This window comes from Lonchura striata, chromosome Z (assembly GCF_050655825.1).
Source record: "Lonchura striata isolate lonStrDom1 chromosome Z, ASM5065582v1, whole genome shotgun sequence".
In the NCBI taxonomy this organism is placed as follows: domain Eukaryota; kingdom Metazoa; phylum Chordata; class Aves; order Passeriformes; family Estrildidae; genus Lonchura; species Lonchura striata.
This window is the reverse complement of record NC_140740.1, coordinates 15,850,302-15,862,396: the sequence shown is the minus strand read 5'-3', so window position 1 is coordinate 15,862,396 and position 12,095 is coordinate 15,850,302.

The following is a 12,095-nucleotide window of genomic DNA, read 5'->3' as shown; positions in this document are numbered from 1 at the left end:
ACACAGTTGTATTTAAAAGACAGACTTCCATTTTATTACCATATTTTAATATCAAAGCATTCAGTGAATAGGATGACCAGAGACCCTTTTTATTACTCTCCAGGACCATAAAAGGACTTCCAGCAGGAGATGGATATGTGTACATTATTTTTAGGGAAGAGATATTTATGTATTAGATAAGAAACACCTTTTAATGAGCATGTATGATTATGATGGGTAAACCGTCTGTTGTCTCACCTCACACACAGAATGAGGAGAGTTTGATCCTCTATGTATCCTGTGTGGATAAAGAATGTCTGCTTTCTAAGCCTTCAAATTGAGTTACCTCAAGTAATTCTGGCCAATTTCAGTATCTCCATGAATTAATTTCAGTTCTAAGGTACTTCATTAGCTAAATTTCTCCAGCAGCTTTGACACATGCCCATTTTTACACCGGATTGAGTATAGGGCATTATCTAGAATACACCATTTCTGAAAAGCTGATGGCACAAATAGCCAACTGATACTAATGACTCACCAATATAAGCACTCACTTAGAACAGCTGAAGTGGCTAATGGCCTCAGTTTTTTCCTTGCTGATATCCATGATGTTCCACCTCTTAGCAGAGATGGCGTAGCTGCACATGTCAGCCACCAAAGTTTACAGCACTACGTGTAAACTGGTTTTCAAACTGGCACCTCCAGCTTCCTGCAACCTCTCAGGAGCCAAGGAGGTAGCAGGTGAGTGTGAATGAGATGACACTAAAGTTTCTGAAACTGATGTAAAACCTTGGTGGCCCACTGCACACTTTTCCGAGAACTGCATAGAAGACATTTTCCTTAATAACTAATTTGTAAAAGCATTTTGCCCCTTATTGACTCATGTCTCCTGAAATCTCACCCCATCCTTTCCTGCTGATTTAATTAGGTTGTTCTCTTCATATTAGGGAGCAACATAATCAAGGCCATGCTAACCAGGCAATCTCACAAGGGAAAACAAATGTCGGAAGTGTCATTAATTTTTATATAGGAGTATTTGAGAGGTACAAGAGGCTTCCACAGATGGCCAAGTTTAATTCCACAAGCATTTACCCAGTTTGCTCCTAAGCAGGCAGGAAATGGGTAAGCCACATTTGTCCTTACTGCCTTTTGAGGCCGAGGATGCAGAGATCTGGGATAAGGCAGAAGGCCAGTTATACCTCCTGTCAATTCCTATTACCAAGTGAGCTTGCTTTAAGTACAAAGTTAATCCACAGGCTACCATTTGACTTTTATTAATTTGACTCCATTTTTGCAGATTAACTGCAACACCAGAGAAGGAGACGAGCAGCAACTAGTCTGAGCTTTTCCAAATTCTCTGCACAGCTACAAGTACTGTCCTCTCCAGTGTTTGCTTTGAAATCCTGGAAAATACACTTAATAAAAAAACCTCTTTGCATGCCCAGGCACATCCAAACTTTCCACTTGTTCTCAGACATTGGACACCAGTGCTGTTCTCAGTTGGAAAGGGATATCAGGACTGGAAAAGGAAATGAGGTCTTGTAGTACCTTTCAGTGTTCAAACTTCAGTCTTCTTGTATACATGTGTTAATATTATTATTTTACTCTTTTTATGCTTTAATCGAACTATAATCATGCATGACACTTTACAAGTCTACTTAGGCAGAAATCCTGGCATCTTTTTGTTTTTATATTTATCTTCAGTAAGAACAATACAAATAATTTGAGCCAAGATAATCTAATCTAACTTTGCTTTGGTATACCCATACTTCTTATATCCTTTGCCCAGTGTGTCTGTCATTTACAATTCCAGATGATTCTGATCTTGCCTATGAGCCAGTTTCTGCAGCTGCTGTCTTCTCCATTCTCTGGAAGTATGTCATGCTGTAGGAATACTTCCAATGGAAAGGTAGAAGGTACTAGCAGCCAGTGGCTGTGCTGGACATTTCTACTCCCATATGGTTTACCATTTGAGGGTGGGGTAAGAGAAGAAATGTACCCATGGGATGAGCAGGAAAAACTCCTGGCAGCATTATTTCATTTTTCTGGTTGCTATCACATTGTACTTTTAGCAGCAAACTGAAACTGCCAGCTGAAGCACTGGGGAAATCTCTTCTACTGCTATTCTGGCATGAGCCACATGTGTTTACCAGCAAAGCAGGTACACCTCTGTGCTTTTGGGGATGGCTCAGAGAGGAATGTAATTCACACTCTGAGGAACTGATTCTGTATTATGCTTTGGGATGTCCCTCTTTGCACAGCCCAGTGTGGGTTATTCCTAACAAAATGCACACATTTGTCACGTTGTTTCAACTTATTGTGTCTTGATTCTGTGTATTTACTCTCCTGTGCACTGAAGTTGCATCTACTAATCGATGTGCTGAAAACTACATATGGAGACCCATGGAGCTCTCACTGCTTCTAGTTTGCTGAGAGTGGGTGACTGATCTTGAGGAGCACCTGACTTTGTGAATGGAAACTGCAATCAGTGCTGGGTCACCTGCTGAGTGAAGGGAATCCTGCTGTGACTGAGCTTGGCAGGATTGTCTGCTGCTGAGGGTTGTGATACAGAGCCATGGCAACTTACAGGAGGGGGTTGATCTGTTTTAGACGTCTAGTCAGCATTTGCTGTATATATGTATATATATGAGTTATATGTATATCTGTAAGTAGTGATGTACTTACAGATAGGAATTTAGTTAGTAGCTGAACTGAGCAATCCTTTAAAAATATTCAATCATTCTGTAATATGCAAGGTTCTCATAGTAGGGAAAAGACCAGGAGGCCAATCTCAGGAAAGATAAAGCTGGCATGAAGGCAGTGCTTCGTAAAGCTGACTCTTCGTGAGGGGCAAAAAAGGACTACAGGAACACCCTCTTACATTAAAAGTATTCTCTTACATTAAAATAACCAGACTACTTTTTATAATTTCTGTATTATTTTACTAATATTATGCTTTTCAGACCTCATTTAATTCCACGTAAAGGGAAGCCAGCTGCTGGAACAGAGTGGGCTCATGCTGTACATCATTGTGGTTTCATGAAGAAGAGTAAATGGAACAGTCAAGAATGACACCTGCATGTGGAATTACTAAATTAGTTAATTCCCAGTGATCTGTCACTTCATTAAATCTCTGCTAGAACCAGCAAACTGCAGCTTCCTCTTTCAAAACAAAACAAAACAAAACAAAACAAAACAAAACAAAACAAAGAAAAGAAAAAACCCCACAAAATAAAAAAGGAGACACCATTCAGGTACTAGAGAAATAGCTAGCCACAAAATGCTCAGTTTAATAGCTAATGTATGGTTTACACTGCTCTCACATCAGAGTTCTATGATTTTTTTTTTTTTTTAAACCAGGCATCTAGCAGATTATTGGAAATAGTTGATTCATCACCTCTGGAGGAATTTAAAAAACATGTATGTGTACCTCTTAGGGACATGGTTTAGTCAAGGACCTGGCAGTGTTAGGTTAGTGGCTGCATGATCTTAAAGGTGTTTTCCAACCCCTATAATTTTATTATTCCGTGATTCTGTGACTGATTGTACAGTATCTAAACATTGGCTACAAGGCTGAGAATGAGCCTGCTGGCCATCTTGCTCAGCCCAAAGACCTGGGATGGCAGCTGGGCTCAGGAAAAGCTGTAACCCTGTACACATCAGGAATCATGAACAGGTCTTATTCCCTGCAAAGATACCTAGTTTAAAGTCAGGGTCTGGGCTAGTTATCTGAGGACCACATTGGAACAGTGTCCAATTGGTCGAAGTAAACTGTTCATTCCAATATGGACTACCTGTATTCTTCTGCAATTTTTAGCTCTGAAAATAGATTTTTTTTTTTTTCTCAAAAAGCATTCAAGTACCATTATTCTCTTTGGACATTGTAGAATGAATCAGGTAAGAGAAGAAATTGTAAACAAAAATTTGTAATCCAGAAATAACAAAACACCATGGAGAGTAATTTGGACCAGATGATACTGTATAGATGTAAAAGTAAATATAATTAGGCCTATAACATCAAATATGAGCAAATTAACTGATTTAAAACAATCTCTGATTGTTTTAAAATAAGCAACTCTTTCTTATTGTCATGAACAAAAGCCACTGACAACTGCAGAAAACCTTTTATATCAATTGTGTCCCTTTTGTTTATTGGTTCTTGCCTATAATAATATACTTCTAAAATTTCTTTGAGATATCAGCCACAGAAGAAGCAGGGGAATGCCCAGCTGTTCAAAAGCTATTTCATGATGCAGAGGACTGCACAATGAAAAAAAAAATAGGGTTGCCATGGTAAATTATTATTTGTGTACAAATAAATGCCCTGCAGACAGTTTCTCCCTCAGCTGACATTACTTTTGCAGAATTTGTAGAAAAGAGAGGACAAAGCCAAAAATGACAGTATGTGCAGAGATGGAGAAGTGGGGGGAGGGGAGGAAAAAGGAAGTGAGACAAGAAAAGGAAGATTTATTTAGTGCTGTTGAAAATCATTAGTGCCTATGTTTTAGAATTCAGTGAAGTGAACCTGCATGTGCCTTATCTTGCTATAAAATAGCTTTCCAGGGGCTTCTTGAGACTGAAATATTTTGCCCTGTCAGAGGCAAAATTTCTCCCCAAAAAAGTAGCAAAATGCTGCAAAGAACTGTTGCCCTCCTTAAGAGAGCTCTCCTGTCACAGGATTAGTTCAGCTATGTCAGGACCTTTTCTGTCTCCTGAGTCAGAAAAGAACTCTCAGACACCATCTCAGCATTGTATCCTTGGGGTTTATAGTCCCACAGCTGAAAGTTACTGCACTCACCTGGCTGCTGGGCTGGAATTTTGTGTGGCTTGAAGTCATGCAGTACTCCGCCTCTAAGGTGGGTATCTTCTCCTGCCTGTGTCAGACCTTTCTCTTTGCCAGCATGGAACCATTTCTTCTGTTGAAACACGCTAAACAGAGCAAGAATATGTACATATGTACATAAATGAAAGACATGCTCACAGCAATAACAGTCCCAGTTGCAACATCAAATAGAAAGTATATGAAATTGGAAAAAAAAAAAGCCAAAACAAAAACAACAAAAAACAACCAACCCACCACCACAAAGACAAGGGAGCTGACATACATATGGCATTTTTGCCTGAAGGAACTATGGCTGCAGTTTTACAAATTCATTACAAAGTGAAGAATACTCTCTATTTTGCAACAACTGCAAAGGAAATCAGGACAGTCACTCAACACTAGAGATTGCTGAGTATCACAAGAAGTATAGCTTCACTTTTGCAACCATCCAAAGAGGCAGCTCCAGCTGCTTATCATTTTTCTATTTGATATATAACATAAATATATGGGCATGAGATAAAAATATATTTAAAACTGTACAGGCAGGTATTGCCACAGGGTACCCCACTCATGTTAAATGCCAGCATTTCAACAGATTACACACAACAAAGAAAACTCTCTGCAATGTATTGCTTTGATTACAGGTCATAACTTGTTAGCTGCCTGGTGAAAAACCTGAATGGCAGCTCCACTGTGTTCCTGCATTGCCAACTGATCTGACTTCCACCTTGTTTCATGGCCAAAACTGGCCTTTCTTTTCACTGCTACACCAATTTGTTCTTTTCTGTAAATGTTGTGGCACTCAAGCAGTTGTTGAAAATGTTTAGTGCAGCATTTATTACAATCGTAGGAAAAAAGAAATTGCTGGAACAAGAAAGGAGGGAGATGAACATGATGGTTGTTTATTGTTTGGAATCAACCATTTAATTCCTCAGCAAGGGGGCAGCATGCTAATTAGATCAGATGTTTATATATTTAGTGTTGTTTAAACAGTTAAGGCCTGGTTGGCATTTCATATCCCAGTTTTATACTTCTGTCTACTTCCTGGTTTGCCCTGCAGGCTGGTGTGAGAAGAGTGCAGCTTCTCAAACTGAAATGTCTTGTAGTCCAAGTTAAGGGTGTATAAGACCCAAATAATGAGCATAAAGAATGCAAAACTGGGAGGCAAGAAAAATTCCTGTATATTCTTTTCATTAGAAGCCAATTTTTATGAGAGAGTGAGTATCACTTTGTCATTCCTGATCTGCTTTCCAACCAAAAAGCCTTGCCAATTTGAAAATCTGCAAGGACAAAAATGTCTTCCACAGGTTAAAATATTTGTTCCCTAGGAATTATTAGGGACTGTTAGACATTATGTATGCTTCCAGATTGACAGAAGGAATGACTGACTCACACTCATCATCTCTAAAGAAAAAAAAATAAATCTAGAAACTTTAGAAGTTGTTCTTCCTGTTTTTAAAGCCAACAAACAGATGAGGCTATTTCTTCTAAATTTTTTTTACTTAGAAAAAAAGAAAAAGAAAAGCAAAAATTACACCCCTTCTTGTGGCTGTGGTTTTGTCCTGTCAGCTAATCTGATCAATGTCTCCAACAATCTATGTGTGCACCCTGACTACCTCACATCAGATAAACTGTCAAATGAACCAGTAGTGGTCTTTGCACCAAAAGCTGCACATCATGGTAAACAAGCAAATTTCATTTGTCAACAAAGCTACAATTCTGTGGCTTTTTTTCAACCATGTAGAGACAAAAGCAGTGAGTAAGGATTACAGTATATGGCAAGGTCCAAGGCGGGAAATGACTAATAATTAATGACACTTGTTATAAGGTTTCCACAGCAATGTGCTGTCATGGACTGGATCCTATGAGTGACTTACACAATATATGTATATGTTTTTGAGTTGTATTCTTTTCTGGTTAGGGATGCTCCATTTTCAGTTCTAGCATCATGACAAGACGGGTTCAATAACAAGCAAGCTGCCAGATGCTGTTTCCTTCAGTTTCTAGACATCGATTGTTATGTGTTCTGAGACAAACAGGAGTGCCTATACTGGTTTTGTCCAAGGTGAATCCTTATAGAGAGGTTTATGATTATATTCTGCCAATATCTATAGGTACTTAGGGAACAAACCTAGAATAAGTGTTGAGGTGCTCAGTTACAGGTGGGCCAACAAGAATTGGTCTGCTCCAGGGCAGGGCTCCCACACAGATTTTACATCTGTCACCATGACATACTAACAACTTCATCAGCTTCCTCAGACTGACTGGGCCACTGTTCATTACTGTTCCACCTTCTCCAAGCACTGGGCTACTCACTTCTTTGTCCAGACCTAGCCTTATGGGAAAGGAGAGCTGGGCATTGTCAACACATCATCTCCTAATTAACTTTGTACTGATCTCCTCTATACTTGGCTGATGGTCTGGAAGTCATCACCCCATCTGACAGCTTGTGAATAATAGTATTAATTGATGGTGCCCATTAATCCCAGTTATATGACAGCTGACTGTGATACTTAGCTCACCTTCTGCACAGGGGTGAAGCCATGGCTGAAAGGGCCGCAGAAGTGTATGGGTAAATAAATAGGAGCATGTTCTGCTATTTGCATGGCATTGTGCATAACAGACTAAAGAAATCTGATGCTCCTGAATTTTTAAAGAAAGAATGCTTTCAAATTTGTTTATCAGCTGGGATTCTTCCCTGTAATTTCTCTATTGTTATGTGTAATAAATATAATTTGCGCCATTCCTTGTATTGAATATGTAATATTGGATACTTGTTAAATCATGCCCGTCGTATTAGTTTTCCCCCCCCCCCCCCTTACAGGCGAGACTGGATGTATATTAGAAACTGATTTACAAGTAAAAGGATGTGGCTCGGCCAGGAGATGGGCCATGTCTGGGCTCCAGGTGTTGATCATCACGATCATCAGTGCTGATTGTCCAAGATGGATATCATGGAAATCCTCAGACAGATCCATGTGAATACAGCCTTCCCGTAAACTCTCATCAAGAATTCAACTACTCCGGACATTGAATTATTTCTCCTCATCACCAAAAAAAGAAAATCTTATTAACCTATAGACTCTGAATAGAAGAAAAGACTAACTGCTCAAATCTTGGCCTCAGGCGGAATTTTCCCTATAAAAACCTAATGGCAAAGAATGCAAGGGAATAACAGAGCACTATAACAAATTGCTTCTTCAGTTTTCCCTGGTAACTCCTTTTGTGGAAATAATTTTGTTTAAGTTTTAAGTAACCCTGTAGGAATACATTGTGTCTGACTTCTGTTTTGGTGCCAGTCAGAAAAAGTCAGGGAGAAAGGAAACTCCATGCTTGTTTGTGAGACAGTTATAAGCCAAGGAAGAATTTCAGGACCTTGAGAGCCTACCACACTACTGCAAGTTGAGGTGCCCCAAAAGGATAGTGACATAGACACAATGACACTGGATCGTGTCACAAACCCTTTCCCATGTGGACTAGAGAGTTCATAACTTAAGGCAAAGGAATGAGCTGTGTTGCTTTTGGGAGGTGGAAGAAACAGCATGCATCTTTATTCACCAGGCATTTCAAATCCCTCTGTGGTGTTACCACATACTGGTCAGTGATTTCAAGGTCATGAGATTGTAAGGAACAGGAAGAGTGGAAGAAAACTAGTTAGAAAAAGGAAGGAATACAGAGTAGCAGGATGGGCAGGGAGGTCTAACCACTACAGGTCAGCAGAGCCAGAAGAAGATGACTGCAAGAAAAAATAAATCCAAGCATGTATTGCAGCTATTTTTCATTACTTCTAATGACAGGTATATATAATCCCTTGTTATATCAGCTGGCAAATTGGGCTATTTGCAAAAAAACCCAGACTGGCTTTTGAACAAATACAAAAATTATGTTTTTTCTCTTGTAAGAGAAAATTTTAAGCTTGCAAAAGAAACTTGTGCCACAACAGTAGCAACTGTGAGCAAAAGCAGATGGAGAATAAAGCTGAATGGCAAGTTTCTTTCATACAGCCACCAGAGGTTAAACTATATTAGATGACCATAAGGACCATTTAACAATGCCCAATTTTAAAAATCAACAGACCCTAGTTATTTTGTAATTCAGTAACTTCCTGTTTACAGCTGCTTAATCCATACAAAATGTGCAATCAACTCACCTGACAAGTCTGTTTATTTGTTATTGTTTCCTTTGCTGCTATTGTTAATTTTAAATTTGATGTCTATGCTTTTCACTTGAAAACTTGTCTTATCTATTTCATAATGCATTACGATACCACATCAAAATTTTAAACAGCAGTTATGGATACCTCTATAATGTAAAAATCAGTCTGTAAAACAAAACCTGAGTGATTTGAGCTCAGGTTATTTGGAGACTCTAGGAAAGGCATGCACAGAATGATAGAACCATAGACTGAAGGAAGCTGAAAGTGCCTTCTGTTGGCCATCTGGTCCAACCCCCTGCTTATTCAGGGCCATACCCAAATGACTGAATATCTTCAGGGATGGTATCTCCAGAGGCTCCCTGGGCAATCTGTATTAATGCTTTTTCACAGTGAAAAAGGAGTTTCCAGCTATTTGTTTGTAGAGAATTGTCTGTGTTTCAGTGTGTGCTCATCACCTCTGGCCCTGTCACTGGTCTTGTCTAGAGAGAGTCTGGGTCCCTCCTCTATGTGCATTCTCTTCAGGTATTTGCACACCTTAATAAGATCCCCCCTGAGCCTTCTCGGAGCCCCAGGCCGAACAGCCCCAGCTCTTTCAGACTCTTATCAAAGGAATCATACAGCACACAGGGATTGAAAACATAACAGTTGGTCTGTTTTTACATCAAGCTCAGATATCACTACATTTTCCATCCCTAAAACAAGATGTTCTATTCGTGGTCTGACTGTGTATTGTGATTTCCTATTATGCTACGGTGTTATGTATAGTAAATATAATTCGCGCCATTCCTTGTATGAAATATGTAATATTGGATGCGTGTTAAATCATGCCCGTTGTATTAGTTCCTCCCCCCCTCCTCCCCCTTTTTGTAGGTGAGACTTGAGTGTATACTGGAAACTGATTTACAAGTAAACAGATGTGGCTCGGCCGGGAGATGGGCCATTGTCTGCTGATCGTCTGTGCTGATCGTCCAAGATGGATATCATGGAAATACTCAGACAGATCCATGTGAATGAAGCCTTCCCGTAAACACCCAACATTGAATTTTTCTCCTCATCACCAAAAAGAAATCCTTATTAACATATGGAACTCCAAATAGAAGAAAGGACTGATTGCTAAAACCTTGGCCTCAAGCAGAATTTTCCCTATAAAAACCGCCTGTGCCAGGATGGAGGTGTGTGGGCACAGGGGAAAACCTCTGCTGAGGCTGACTCCTTGTTGCACACCCAGGGCCGACCCCAGGCTCGGCTCTGTCCTTTCTGTGTGGCTGGCTAGATAGAATTTGACTGTTAATAAAATTATTTTTATTTTTTAATCTGGCTAAAATAAACTCTCGTTTATAACATACGGGAAAGTATATCAAAGAAAAGAGAGCAGTACATATTCACCAAGCAGCAGGCCCAAGTAAACACTTGCAGATTTTGGTTGTAACAAGTACAGAATTGGTAGAAATAGAGATATAGTATCAGTATCCAAAATTATGGAGCATGTTAAAATAAAAAGGAGCCATGTTTCAAGGTGTAACGGCAGGCAATGATGCCAACAAATCTGAGGTCAGCTGAAAAGATGATAGCCAGCTTAGTACTTGGCATGGATGCGGTAGCAATAATTGGAAAATAGTAATTAAAATCTACAGTGTGTATGCAAAGTTGCATACACACACAGTGCATATGCAAAACTGGGACAACTCATCCCTACTCAGTTGAGTGGTCCCAGTTTGAAGAAGCCAGAAATTTTATGGAAAAGCCATGTGAAAATCTGTGCCAAAAAGGTATTCCATGGTCAACAGTCTTCCTGCTTGGAATCCCCTGATTCAGTCCTGCCAGGAGTTTTCCATAATTGGTGTAGACAGCTTCACAAAAAACATGAGTATGAAAGCAGCAGCTATTGCTTTCCTATTTCCTCAGACATGTGAGGAAATGTGGTACCTATCAGAAAATAATAAAATTTTCATATGAAAGAGATTATTCATAAAAAAATTACAAAATTCTTCATTGAAATAATTTGTGCATAATATCTGTGTTGGTTTTCTTGAAATAAAGAAATTCCCAAACACCATCAGAAGTGGAGACTTATATGAGCAGGAGAACTGAAAACATCTGGTTTTAAAGATGGATGTGTAATAAATTATTCTTCTTTGTGTAATTATACAGTTCACAATTCTAATCCCCAATATGTTCACAAAACCAAGAAAAAGGCTCCTCAAGCAAGAGGAAGTACATCTCATGAGGACATCCAATTTAAGATAGAAATACAAGTTTGATGCTGTAAAACAGCTGGTGATCATCTGGCCTGTTGAATTCAGACCACAAACTCATTAGAGCAGGATCTTCTTTGTTCATGGCTCGTGTCTTATTTCTTAATTGTCAATGTTATTGCAAAATGAGAGTAGAAATAAAAGCTCTGATTTTTGCTAATTCAAACCAGAACTAGTATGACACCAATTTGTTAGTGTTGGAAGCTAAATTTTGACATGCATAAATAACAGAAATGCTATTACATTATGCCAAGCACTAGAGAGTCCAATTGTGTTTGACTTTGCTATGGTCACACACTCTGTTCAATACCAACATTTTACACAATCACCTGCTTTTAAAAACATAATTAATCCTTCATGTTTCACTTGTAGATTTCCATGAAGATTCAGAACCTGTTGGTGAAAGTAGAAGTGGAAAACACCACTAGAAGTTGAAAAAAATATATAATTCTGGAATGCTGGCACAGGCAGAATTGAATGCTCAGCTTACTTCAACCTGTCTCATACTGATGAGACACACAAAATCCCTGATTTTGTTTGTAATATTCTGCAAATATTATTAACTAAGTCTTTCCACTGGCAATTCTTGTGCACCAAAACAACAGACTGAATTTTGGAAATAGATAAAGAGAGTAGCAAAAGTCTAGAGAATCATAAAATAATTATATTAACTTCCATAATAGACATGAGGAGGAAAAAGTAAAAAAGTGAAAGAAAACAGAATCAGACATTGCTTTCAAGAAACTGTATGTAAAGACTCAATTGTGCTCCCACTGAAGGAAGAAAAATACTTTCATTTGATATTAATGGAAATAGGCAAAGATTTTCAGTCACCTAGAGATGCTGCAAACTGAAAAGATGTGTATCCTTGAACACTACATGA